Below are 13,342 nucleotides of genomic sequence, written 5' to 3'. Positions count from 1 at the left end.
ATTTGCTTCCTTCCTTCCTTTTTCTTTTTTTCTCTTCTCTTCTTTCTTCCTTCTTTGCTTCCTTCCTTCCTTCTTTCTTCCTTTCTCTTCCTTCCTTTCTCTCTCTTTCTTTCCTTCTTCCTTCCTTCCTTCTTTCTTCCTTTCTCTTCCTTCCTTTCTCTCTCTTTCTTTCCTTCTTCCTTCCTTTCTTCTTTCCTTCCTTCTTCCTTCCTTCTTTCCTTCCTTCTCTAGTCTTATCCCAGAGATAGAAACTGAGGCCCTTTTAAAACCTATAGTTTGCTGACAGTGCAAGAAGAAGGAAGTCACATGCATGCCACCAAACTTAATATAAGAGAACAAATAATGACAATAATAACTACTATAAACTTTTCTCCTGTTTAGTTTATCTTTTCCTTTAGCACCTTAAAAATGAATCCTCTGAGAAAGAACATAATTTTTTTTTTTATTGATTGTTCTTCCTTCTTCTTGACAAAATCACTTAATAGTATCACAAAATTTCCAGGTCATAAAGTCAAAGAGGTTTGAATATGGATTTTTATATGAATATTTCAGAAAATGTAAGGTTAGGGGCAGAGTCAAGACAGCAGAGTAGAAAGACTCACATACTCTAGCTCTTCCCCCACAGCCCATAAAATACTAGAGCAACAAAAGCCACAGAAGGATGGAGTGGAGGAGATTTCCAGCCCAGGGTGGCCTGGAAGGCTGATGGGAAAGGTATGTCACACTGGACATGGAGCAGAGCCCAGCCCAGCCGTGGCCATGAGGCACTGGGAGGAGCAGGACTGGAGCAGGCGGCAGGGACAGAATTCCCAGCAGCAGTGGAGGTTCACAGATCCCTCAACCTACAGGTGCCAAAGGCACTTCAAAGGTCTATGAGAGAGCTTTTTCACCTCTGTGACAAGGGAGCAAGGTCCTCCCCTAGCCCAGGCCCCAGGTGGCAACGGAGGCAGTAGCAGCAGGTTGCAGTGGCTGTGGTGTGGCCATGGCAGGTAGCAGCCAGCTTCCATTGTTAGAGCACTCAGCTTAAAGTTCCAGGAGGAACTGAGCAGCTGATCTCAGCCTTGAGCATGGTCCTGGGGCATGGTGGAGCTGGAGGCCCCTGAGGAGTAAACTCCTCTCCCTTGATTGTACCACCTTGGAGGAACCAAGAACTTACAGGTGCCCAGAGTATGTCCTACTCTTGACAAAGGATCCAAAAGTCAAGTAACTGGTTGGGAAAATGCCCCCCAAAAGGGAAAAAAACCAAGACTATAGAAAGTTACTTTCTTGGTGAACAGGTATTTTCTCTCATCCTTTTGGATGGGGAAGAACAATGCATATCATCAGGGGAAGACATAAAAGTCAAGGCTTCTGCTTCTCAAACATCCAAAATAAATATGCAATGGGCTCAGGTCATGGAAGAGCTCAAAAAAGATTTTGAAAACCAAGTAAGACAGGTGGAGGAAAAATTGGGAAGAGAATTGAGAGCAATGCAAGAAAATTATGAAAAGTGAGTCAACAACTTGATAAAGGAGACCCAAAAAAATGCTGAAGAAAGTAACAGCTTTAAAAATAGGCTAACTCAATTGGCAAAAGAGGTCCAAAAAGCTAATGAGGAGAAGAATGCTTTAAAAAGCAGAATTAGTCAAATGGAAAAAGAGGTTCAAAAGCTCACTGAAGAAAATGGTTCTTTAAAAATTAGAATGGAACAGATGGAAGCTAACGACTTTATGAGAAACCAAGAAATTACAAAACAAAAGCAAAAGAATGAAAAAATGGAAGATAATGTGAAATATCTCACTGGAAAAATAACTGACCAGGAAAATAGATCCAGGAGAGACAATTTAAAAATTATGGGACTACCTGAAAGCCATGACCAAAAAAAGAGCCTAGATATCATCTTTCATGAAATTATCAAGGAAAAGTGCCCTGATATTCTAGAACCAGGGGGCAAAATAAATATTGAAAGAATTCATCAATCACTTCCTGAAAGAGATCCAAAAAGAGAAACTCCTAGGAACATTGTAGCCAAATTTCAGAGTTCCCAGGTCAAGGAAAAAATATTGCAAGCAGCTAGAAAGAAACAATTCGAGTACTGTGGAAATACAATCAGGATAACATAAGATCTAGCATCTTCTACATTAAGAGATCAAAGGGCATGGAATGGGATATTCTAGAAGTCAAAGAAACTAGGATTAAAACCAAGAATTACCTACCCAGCAAAACTGAGTATAATACTTCAGGGAAAAAAATAGTCGTTCAATGAAATAGAGGCCTTTCAAACATTCTTGATGAAAAGACCAGAGCTGAAAAGAAAATTTGATTTTCAAACATAAGAATCAAGAGAAGCAAGAAAAGGTAAACAGGAAAGAGAAATCACAAGGGACTTACTAAAGTTGAACTGTTTATATTCCTACATGGAAAGTTAATATTTGTAACTCTTGAAACTTTTCTCAGTATCTGGGGAGTTGGAGGGATTATACACACACACACACACACACACACATATTATATATGTACATATATATATATAGAGAGAGAGACAGAGAGAGAGAGACAGAAAGACAGAGAGACACAGAGAGAGAGAGCACAGGGTGAGTTGAAAAGAAGGGATCATATCAAAAAATAAAATTAAGGGGTGAAAGAGGAATATATTGGGAGGAGAAAGGGAGAAATGGAATGGGGCAAATTATCTCTCCTAGAAGAGGCAAGAAAAATCGAGGGGAAAAGGGGGAAGGGGAGAGGGAAAAAGTGAAGCTTACTCTCATCGCATTTGGCTCAAGGAAGGAGTAACAGGCACACTTAATTTGGTACGAAAATCTATCTTACACTACAGGAAAGTACGGGAGAAGGGAATAAGCAGGGTAGGGGCAATGATGGAAAGGAGGACAAATGGGAGGAGGGAGCAATTAGAAGTCAGCACTCTTGGGGAGGGACAAGGTCAAAAGAGAAAATAGAAGAAATGGGGAGGAGGATAGGCTGAAGGGAAATGTAGTTAGTCTTACACAACATGACTATTATGGAAGTCATTTGCAAAACTACACATACATGGCCTATATTGAATTGCTTGCCTTCCCAGTGGGGATGGGTGAGGAGGGAGGAAGGAAGAGAACTTGGAACTCAAAGTTTTAGGAACAAATGTTGAGAATTGTTTTTGCATACAACTGAGAAATAAGAAATACAGGTAATGGGGTAAAAAATTTATCTTGACCTACAGGACAAGAGAGAAGATGGGGATAAGGGAAGGGAGGCATGTTAGAAGGGAGGGCACATCAGTGGAAGGGGTAACCAGAATGCAAGGCATTTTGGAGCAGGGGGAGGAGAGAGATGGGGAGAAAATTTGGAACTCAAAATTTTGTGGAAATTAATGTTGAAAACTTAAAATAAATTTGAAAAAGAGAAAATGTAAGGCTAAATGGGATCATAAAATTTCTTTTTTCAATCAGCAAGAATTTATTTTCTCTCCTTCCCATTGCCTCCCAATTGAAAAACGGGGCAACAAATATTCATAGTCAAAGAAAACCTACGTAGGCCTTACCCAGAAATGTATATCTTGTTCTCCACCCTGAGTCTACCACCCCTCTGTCAAGAGGCCTCAGAGGCCATCCACTTCAACTCATACCTGAAAAAAAATCCTGTGAACAACCAACATACCCAGCAAGTGGTCATCTAACCTCTGCATGGAGAATTCCAGTGAGAGGGAACCCATTGCCTTCTGGCACAAACCATTCTACTTTTGGACTACTCAGACTTACACAAAATACAGCATATCCATTACTCCATTTATTTTCCCTTTGAAGTTCTTATTCATTTACATGTATCTACATAAAATATTTGTGTATGGTTGAACTCAACATATTTCTTCTGTAAATCTGCATTCTTTATTCTTATCTATGTATTTTATACAACTTCCATATTCCTTTATAACATATTTTTAATTTTAATTGCATAATAATATTCTATTATTTTGATGCACCACAATTTGTTCAGCTAAAGAATAATTTTCCATAAGCATGCCAACATAATTAAGTTCCTAATCTTTTACATAATGGACCAGAAACACTGTTCAGTGAGGAAGTCACCTTCAGAAGTCTGGCCCTTTAGGGGAGGCATAAGATCTTTAAGCTACAGGCAGCAGTAATTCATTATATACTCCCTGAAGATCTGAAAAAGTTCATAGCCTTGAAAACAGAGTTTCAGATTTATCTGATTGGATTTGGTTCATTGCTTATACAATTAAAAACATATCCTCTGGGTCCTTGGGATGTTGTATTTTTTTTAAAGATGCAATTTCATTTAAAAGCGAATTTCAAGTGAAAAAAGTCTTAGTTGCTACAATATTTAATCACAGAATTTATTACACAGTATAATAATAATATGTACATATATATGTATATAATATCTCATTTGGTCCTCACAACAACCATGTAAGGTAGCGTACTATTATTCCTCATTTTATGGGGATTAATAATTCTTAGATGAGTAAATAAAAATACTCAGGTGAGTAAACTCTACCTGAGAGAGGTTGTCCAGAGTCACACAGCTAGTATCATAAGAGATTTGGAGTTAGAAAGGATGTTGGAGGTTATCTATTCTACCTCACCCCTTCACCATCATTTTACAGATAAGAAAACTGAGCCCCAGAGTAGTTAATTGTAAGTGACAGAAAGAAGACTTGAACCTATGTCTTCTGATGCAAAAGTCAGCATACTTTCCACCAAACCAAACAGAAACTTGAGACTAGTCACCATCTTAGGGAAAAGAATAAGGATGGAGACTATAATTATCATTTTACTGATGTCAGAAACTTCTACATGAGGAATCTCCCAATGTAGGTCAGCACCTTCTCTTCAGTTTAGTCTTCAAGAGTTGTCTAGAGCACTGAGAGGTGAAATAATATTCCCAGGGTCATACCATTAGGTGTTAGACGTATTATTTAACTTGTCTTCTTGAAATAAGTTCAGCTCTCCATCCATTATACCAACAGTTCTCAAAATGTGGTCCAAAGGTCCCTGGAATCCCCAAGACTCTTTCAGAAGGACCTTGAGGTCAAAACAATTTTCATAATAATTCTAAAATGTCTTCATTTCTATTATCACTGCATTTAAATACATATAACATATAAACAAAGGCTCTTTGGGGTTTTCAATGATATTGAAGAGTATAAAGGGGTCCTAAGACCAAAAAACACCATACTGCCCCAGTGGAAAGAGTCCTTTGCCTGAAAGTCAGAGGACCTGGGTTCTATAATCTTAGTATTATAATCTTAATTGCTATAGGACTTTGAATAACTTCCTATGTTGACTTCTCTGGGCTTCAGTTTCTATTTCTGTGAAATGAAGGGATTAGACTAGATTGTCTGGTATCTGGTAGCTCTGGCATTTTTTGATTCTGGCTTCTCTACCAATAGTCCATAATGATTTACATCACAACACACACTCAAAGTCTAATATAATACAGTTGTCCAATAGAGTTGTTTACTAATATCGTTGTTATGCATATATGACTCACAGTTTATTTTAAAGCATTTCAACAGCTGGAATTCAAGCTGCCATGTAATGTATATATTTTGACTTTTATCTCATTTAAAATTTGTAGCATAAAGTGAACTATTGTCCTTTCTAAAAAAAAATTTAAATATATTCCTGAATTAACTGATGTAGCAGTTCACCTTGTGCTTTCTGGTTGCAAGTTAAACATTTTTAGATGCATTATTAGCTCTTTTGTGTGATGGAATGCCACCAATAAACTATGACTATGCTTATCTGTTTACCTATAGTACCTAAGCTATAGGTCCTGACAAATGGATTTCCTTCCTTGAAGTCTATGTTCCTCATCTATGAGCAATTAATATTCTGTCACTTAGCAATTCTTTTTTTTAAGTACATTTTCACATTAGTCATGTTGCATAGAGGAATTAAAATGAATGGGGGAAACCACGAGGAAAAACAAACCGAAACAAAACGTAACACAAGAGAAAATATTCTGCTTCATTCTGCTTTCCAATTCCATAGTTCTTTCTCTAGATGAGGATGGCATTTTGCCTCAAGAGTCCTTTGGGAATGTTTTAGGTCCTTGCATTGCTGTATAGGGCTAAGTCTACCAGAAAAATTCCTCACACACTGTGGTTGTTACTGGGTACAGTGTTCTCCTGGTTCTGCTCATTTCACTCAGCACCAGTTCATATAAGTCCTTCCAGGCCTCTCTGAAGTCTTCCTGTTGATTGTTTCTTACAGCACATACCACAAGTTGTTCAACCATTCCCCAGTTGATGGGCATCCCCTCGATTTCCAGTTCTTGGCCACCACAAAGAGAGTGGCTGTATTTTTGTATATGTAGGACCTTTTCCCATTTTTATACTATCGCTTAGCAATTTTTATTACTTGTTTATCAATCTCATACCTAAGGCTCCCATCACAGGTAGACACCTCCTTCTGAATACTCATCTAAATTCAAGTAATGGATATTTATGGATATGCACAAGGATCTACTTAAAACCACAGAGGCAGTATAGCATAATGGATAGTGTACTAGACTTGGAGTCAGGGAGACTAGCATTAAAATACCTCCTCTGACATTTACTAGCTCTTACATTGTTGTTATTGAGTCATTTCAGTCATGTCAGACTCTTTGTGACTCCATTTTGAGATTTTCTTGGAAAAGATATTGGAGTGTTTGCTATTTCCTTCTCCAGCTTATTTTACAGATGAGGAAACTGAGGCAAACAGGGTTAAGCAACTTGCCCAGGGTCACCTATCTAATCTGCGACCAGATTTGAACTTATGAAGATGAGTCTTCCTGATGCCAAGCCAGGTACTCTATCCACTGAGCCGCCTCAACAGTACTATTAGCTTTTTAACTTCTCAACAATTCAGTTTCTTCATCTGAAAAATGAGGATAAAGAGTACTCCAAATGCCTGTAGTACTAATCTCATGGGACAATTGTGGGGGTCTGAGAAGTTTATATTTGTAAACAATTTTTCAAGACAAAGTGCTATACAAATATCTATTATTATATACATTTGTTCTTATTTTGTTATTGTTATATGTATCTATTATTATTATATTGTTACTGTTATTAATATAGGTCATAAGGCCTTGCTTGTGTATTTACAGTTAACTAGAGCATATTAGTTCAAATCAAGATATTAAATTAAAAGCACAGCAAGAAAAATGAGAAGAAAGATTTTCTTCATGATACAATGTTACACTTTACCATAGGGTTGCCCTGCTACCGTTGGGGAAGGGACACATGTAGGACATATGTTTCAAGAACATATGTGTAAGTAGGGCAAATTATGTTGCCACAAGTCAGAGGCACTAATGTGCTCCAGGTATACCATGGTGCAAACTGCTTTGTCTGGTGAGCTGGCTTCCTCTGCTTGTCTCTTCTCTCTGCTGTTCTGCGCTCTTTAGGACGTCAGCTGCTTTTATGACTCTTTGCTGGTCTTTGGATCCTATGGGATCTCAAGGGGAGGGGTGAGCCAAATCTTCAGTTTGATAGTCTCAGGGATGATCTTGAGCTCTTTTTGTGATTCCAACCCTCCAGCAACCTGCACTCAGCCAGCAACTCTGAAAGGCCCTTAATGCATTTTATAACCTGTCTTTTCAGTTGCTTTTCTCCTGCTAAACCTCAATATAAAAAATTTTTTTTCTGAGTTATGCTTGAAATTTCCTTTAACTCACTTCATGACCCTGGATATATTAGCTTAAGGGTCCCCTTCAATTCATTTATCTAAACCACAATAATGCTGTGATAAAGGAATTTCTTTCAACCCCTCCATGCCTTTGGTAGTCATGCCAGGTGGTGAGGGCTGATGACTTTTTTTTCACTACAATCTTGCCTTTTTTAGGTCTCACTGCCAGCAACAAAATTATTAATCTCCCTACAAGTAGTGCCTTTTTTTACAGTCACAGTTATAATTATTAATAATTATGCATAATGGCTCAAATGATACAATTCCTTACAAGTTAAAAAGCACTTTCCTTGCAACAATTCTTTTAGGTAGGTAGCACAAGTATCATTATTACCATTTTACAAATTAAGAAATTGAAGCCCATTGCTCTGAGGTGAGTGACTTGCCTAGGGTGGCACATGTAAGCACATTTTCAAGCTGGTACTCAAACATATGTCTTTAGACCCTTCTGGGTATACTGTGTTGCCTCTCCCATTGGGCTTACAAGACCCATGAGGAAAATGGTGGTGGAAAGCAGTAACAATGAGGGGCAAAAGAAAGGTCTCATGCATGAGGCAGCATCTAAACTTGAACCTCAAAGGGAGCTAAGGATTATAAGAGATGAAGGTGAGGAGGGCAAGTAAGACACAAGAGGGGAAGATGAAATGTCTTGGACTGGGAGCAGTAAGTAGACCTGTTTGGATGGAACACAGACTGTATAAAGAGGGGTAAAATGAAATCATTTTGGAAAGATGAGTTAGAGCCATATTATGATGAACTTTAAATGAATTTTATTTTATCAAAAGGTAGCAAGGGAGGAGAGGGAAAAAAGAACAAAGTAAAAAGTGCACAGCAGAAAACAAAAGAAAACTTACAAGGAAGCCAAGAAAAGATGGACAGCTCTCAACACAATGTGGAGCATTTATCATATAGGCTTTCTTGAAATGGAAACTTAATTGTTACATATTTTGAATCCTCTCATGTTCTGCTATGCATGCAACATGCTTCCCTGCTTTCTTATTTTCTTATGAGTTCTGGTATTTAAGTGGATGACATGTTTTTGTTTCTTTTCTCTATTCTATATTTTTGTTCTGGTGTTTGAGTCTAAAATAAAATTTTTTAAAAAAAGGCAGTTAGGGAGCCATTGAAGCTTCCTGAGAAAGGGAGTGACGTATTTTAGGAATATCAATTTGGCATTTGTGTAGAAGATGGAATAGAGAAAGGAAAGATGGAAAGCAAGAAAGTCATGTAAGAATTATTATAATATATTAATAAAAATAGATACATTAGAAATATCTTTTTAAAATATGATATAATATGCCCAATTACCTTTCAGCTCCATTCTCCATTTTTCCTATTACACCTCAAGAAGCACTAATAACATTTCTCTACATGGTTCTTAGAACTAAGAAAATCTGTGAAATTAATTCCCCTAGAATTAAGCTGAATTAAGTCGTTCAGTATCTTCAGATATAAATTTAAAAATTGAAATGAATGCAATTTAACATCTTGGCTATATCTTCACACTAAAGAAGATTACCTAATAGGAATGCTGTGCCAAAAATATTTAATGTAGGAAAGAAATTTATGCCATCCTTAATGTCACAATCATCTGAGATCCAATGGAAAAGAAAATAATTTTCATTGGATGGCAGAAGAAGAAAAGCATATCTTACAAATTAGACTAAGACTTTAAGAGGTCTACAATCTGAATGGATATAAGAACTATAATATGAGGAAAGCCAATTCAGAATAGGAGTAATCCTAAGATTAAGTTTATGAGACTACAGATTGATGCAATTGTTTTCTCAGCCAGCAGTTCCTTGGGAGATGGAAGCTAGCCAAACATATACCATAGGAGAAAAAGGGGAAAGTAGTGAGTACATTTCTGAACAAGCTATAAAGATTAAGCTTAAGGAAGCCTGAGGCATAACAATTGAAAACTATAGAAGGTGGCAAGCATTATAAATTCTAATTATGCTGTTAGGTGATTTTTCAGGTAATTTTTTCAGGTTATGAATGTACTTTGTATATGTGGGATAGTTATTGTTTACTTGTTTTTGAAAAGTATCTCACACTCAAAAACTCAGATGAATCTGTAATCTCATCCATTCTGGAGATCATTCCAATGATGCACCTTGTATCCTGTCCATGCATACTCATTCTGTGCTTCTCTTGTCCATGGTCTCCCAAAAATTTGCCAGAGTGGATCCATCCAATGTGCTAGAGTTCTTCTGTGATTTCTTTTTAGGTAGGATTAGTTTGCTGGATAGGTTACCCTTTGTTGTAAGCCTAGATCCTTTGCATTCTGGAATATGATATTCCAAGTTTTTCACCTCTTTATAGCTGTGGTTGCTAATCATCTGTGATCTTGCTTGTGGCTCTTTGACACTTAAATTATTTCTTTCTGATTGCTTGCAGTATTTTTTTTCCTTGACTTGGGAGCTCTGGATTTTGGTTACAATATTCTTGGGATTTTCCATTTTGGGATCTCTTTCAGAAGGTGACCAGTTGATTCATTTAATTTCCACTTTGTCCTATGCTAAGACATCTGGACATTTTTCTTTTATCATTTCTAGAAACATAATACCTATGCTCTCCTTTTTCATGATTTTCAGATAGACCAATGATTCTTAAACTGTTTTTTCTTGATTCTTTTTTAGATCAGTTGTTTTTCCTATGAGATAGTTCATATTTTCTTCTATTTCTTCCAGTCTTTTGACTGTTTTTATTATTTCTTGATGTCTCATGGAGTCATTAGCTTCCATTTGGTCAATTCAAATTTTCAATTACATTTTCCTCTGTTAGACTTTGTATCACTTTTTCTAACTTGTTTATTATCTTTTCATATCTTTTCTCCTCAGTGCTTGCTTCTTTTTCTATTTTTTTCTCTATCACGCTCATTTTTTTCTAACATAGTTAATTATGTTCTTTAAAAATTATTTTGTTTTCAGTTTTCTATAATCACTTCCATATATCTTTAGATTTTTTTCCCTTCCCTCTTCACTCCCTCCCCAAGACAGCATGCAATCTTATATAGGGTCTACACATACATTTTTATTAAATACATTTTCACCTTAGTCGTTTTGCATAGAAGAATGAAAATGAATGGGAGAAACCATAAAACAAAACAAAACAAAACAAAACATTACACTAGAGAAAACGGTCTGCTTCATTTTGTGATCCAATTCCACAGCTCTTTCTCTGGATGTGGAAAGTGTTTTGCCTCAAGAGTCCATTGGGAATTTTTTAGGTCTTTGCATAGCTGTGAAAGACTAAGTCTACTAGAAAAATCCCTTGCACACTGTAGTTCTTGCTGTGTATAGAGTTCTTCTGGTTCTGCTCCTTTCACTCAGCATCAGTTCATATAAATCCTTGCAGGCCTCTCTGAAATCTTCCTGTTGATCAGTTCTTATAGCACAATAGTATTAGATTACATTCATATACCACAACTTGTTCATTCCTCAATTGATGGCCATCCCCTTAATTTCCAGTTTTTGGCCACCACAAAGAGAGCTGCTATAAATACTTCTGTACATGTACATCTTTCCCTTTTTTATGATCTCTTTGGGATACAGTCCTAGAAGCGATATTACTGGGTCAAAGGGTATGCACATTTTTGTAGTCCTTTGGATATAGTTCCAAATTGCTCTCCAAAAATGGTTGAATCAGCTCATAGCTCCACCAACAATGAATTAGTGTTCCAATTCTCCCACATCATCTCCAACATTTATCATCTTCCTGTTTTGTCATGTTAGCCAATTTGGTAGGTGTATCATGCTCATTTTAAAATAATTTTTAGCTTTTTAAGATCTCTTGATTTAATTCTTCTAGGGATTCTTGCTGAACTTGTATCCAAAACTGCATTTCTCTTTGAGGCTTTGCTTGTAGATATTTTAAAGTCATTCTTTTCATCTGCATTTATGCCTTGAGCTATCCTGTTAGCATAAAAGCCCTTAATCGTGGCAATGTTTGCTCATTCTTTCAACTTACTTCTTGACTTTTGACTTTATATTAATTCTGAGGTCTTTGCAGTTCAGGAGTGGGAAATATCTGACCTGAGCTATTGTTCTTTTACATATTTCTTTACATCTTTTGTCAGTTCATGTGAAATCTGTTCATTGTCCTCCTTGTCTGAGCTCTAAATTCCTGACTCAGGTTTGAGTCTGTCCTTGGTTGGGAGTTTCAGAGACTGCTATTAGCTCTCTGAGAGACTCTGAGGGTTTGGAGAGGCTGAACTGCTGGCTTTCCTTTGGTCTGGAACTCCCCCTTGGTTATTACACTGCAGGCTTACAGGCTGGGTTAAAGGCTAGAACTGAGAAACTGTTCTGCTCCTGAGATCAGAACCACATGGCTACATTTCTGAAACACGTACCTTGATCACTACACAGCTCTGGCTCACACTTATAACCACTCCTCTTTGTTTTGGATCTGTAAAGGGGTAACAGAGCTGACAGATGGTATCCATTTCTATACCCTGTGTTTGTTTAGGGATCCTCTGGGATCACTTTCTGTCTCAGTGCTTCCTGACCTGGGGCTCTGTCTCAGTCCCCTTTCAGTCCCTACCTACTCTAGTGTTCCATATTGTTTAGCTTGCTTTTGGCTAGACTGAATCCCTATTCTCTGCAGTCCTTACTACCTGTTTTCCTAAGCTTCCCTTGGTTGAAAAAAATGACTCATGGTGACTTTTTCTTGGATTTCCCAGTCAGAATTCACTGATCACTGTGAAGAAGAGAAAGTGGGGTCTAGGCTCCACTACTCATTCTGTCATCTTGATTCCCCTTTTTTAAAATTTCTTTGGACTAGGAGAATAGTCATCTGTCTAACTGTCATTCCATGTTCTTGCCATGTGATCAGTTCATCCATCTTCTCTCTCATGTAATTCCTTGAAGATTTTCTTTGCTCCTGTTCTTTCTCAGAGTGCTGTGTTGTTTATATATGTTAGCCTTCTCATACTATCATGTGCTTCTCTATTATTTTACAGCTGATATTCATCTTTAGTTCTTAGTAGGCAGTAGTGTTCCACATCTCACATCTCAGGAAAATGTTGGTATTGAAAAGATAAGGGAAAAACAATAATCTTTCAAAATTAAATAAAAAAATTAAAAAGAAAGGAAAATACAGATCTTTTCTTCCATGGAATGTGTGAAGTCAATGAAAGTTTTGCTATTTCCTATAATCTAGCATACTTTTTTCTCCTTTTCAACTGTGGAATCACCTCTTTGTACAGCACAGATATACATATGTTGAATAAGTTCTATAGGGTGTCCATTGAAATACATGTTGAAATCTGGGTGATAGACATTCTTTAGAGACTTAGCTTTCCTGTGTGAATAGACAGATTGAATTGCTTTGAGTGACTATATGTGGTAAAAGTAAGGGGCCATTTAAGGAGCATAGTACTATAGAGCGTTTTCTGTAGTTTGGGCTGGAAAAAGGGAGACACTGACAATCAGTTTAAAACTAAAAGAACAATTACCATGTGAATCTGGTCCAACCCATTTCTTCTCTGCATAGGACAGCTAAAGTTCTAGTTTCTTTCTGCTTTTTTCACTTAGTCATGCCTTTCCCTTTCACCTCAGACTTGTCTATTTTGGGCTGTTTTGTAATAGACAAGATGATCATTTCCGTGTACTCAATGATGTCTATATTCCTGGGCCTACTAATAGCCCAGTTTGAATAACCCT

The sequence above is a fragment of the Notamacropus eugenii genome, chromosome 7, assembly GCF_028372415.1.
Source record: "Notamacropus eugenii isolate mMacEug1 chromosome 7, mMacEug1.pri_v2, whole genome shotgun sequence".
NCBI lineage: Eukaryota > Metazoa > Chordata > Mammalia > Diprotodontia > Macropodidae > Notamacropus > Notamacropus eugenii.
Note: the sequence above shows the minus strand (reverse complement) of the source record.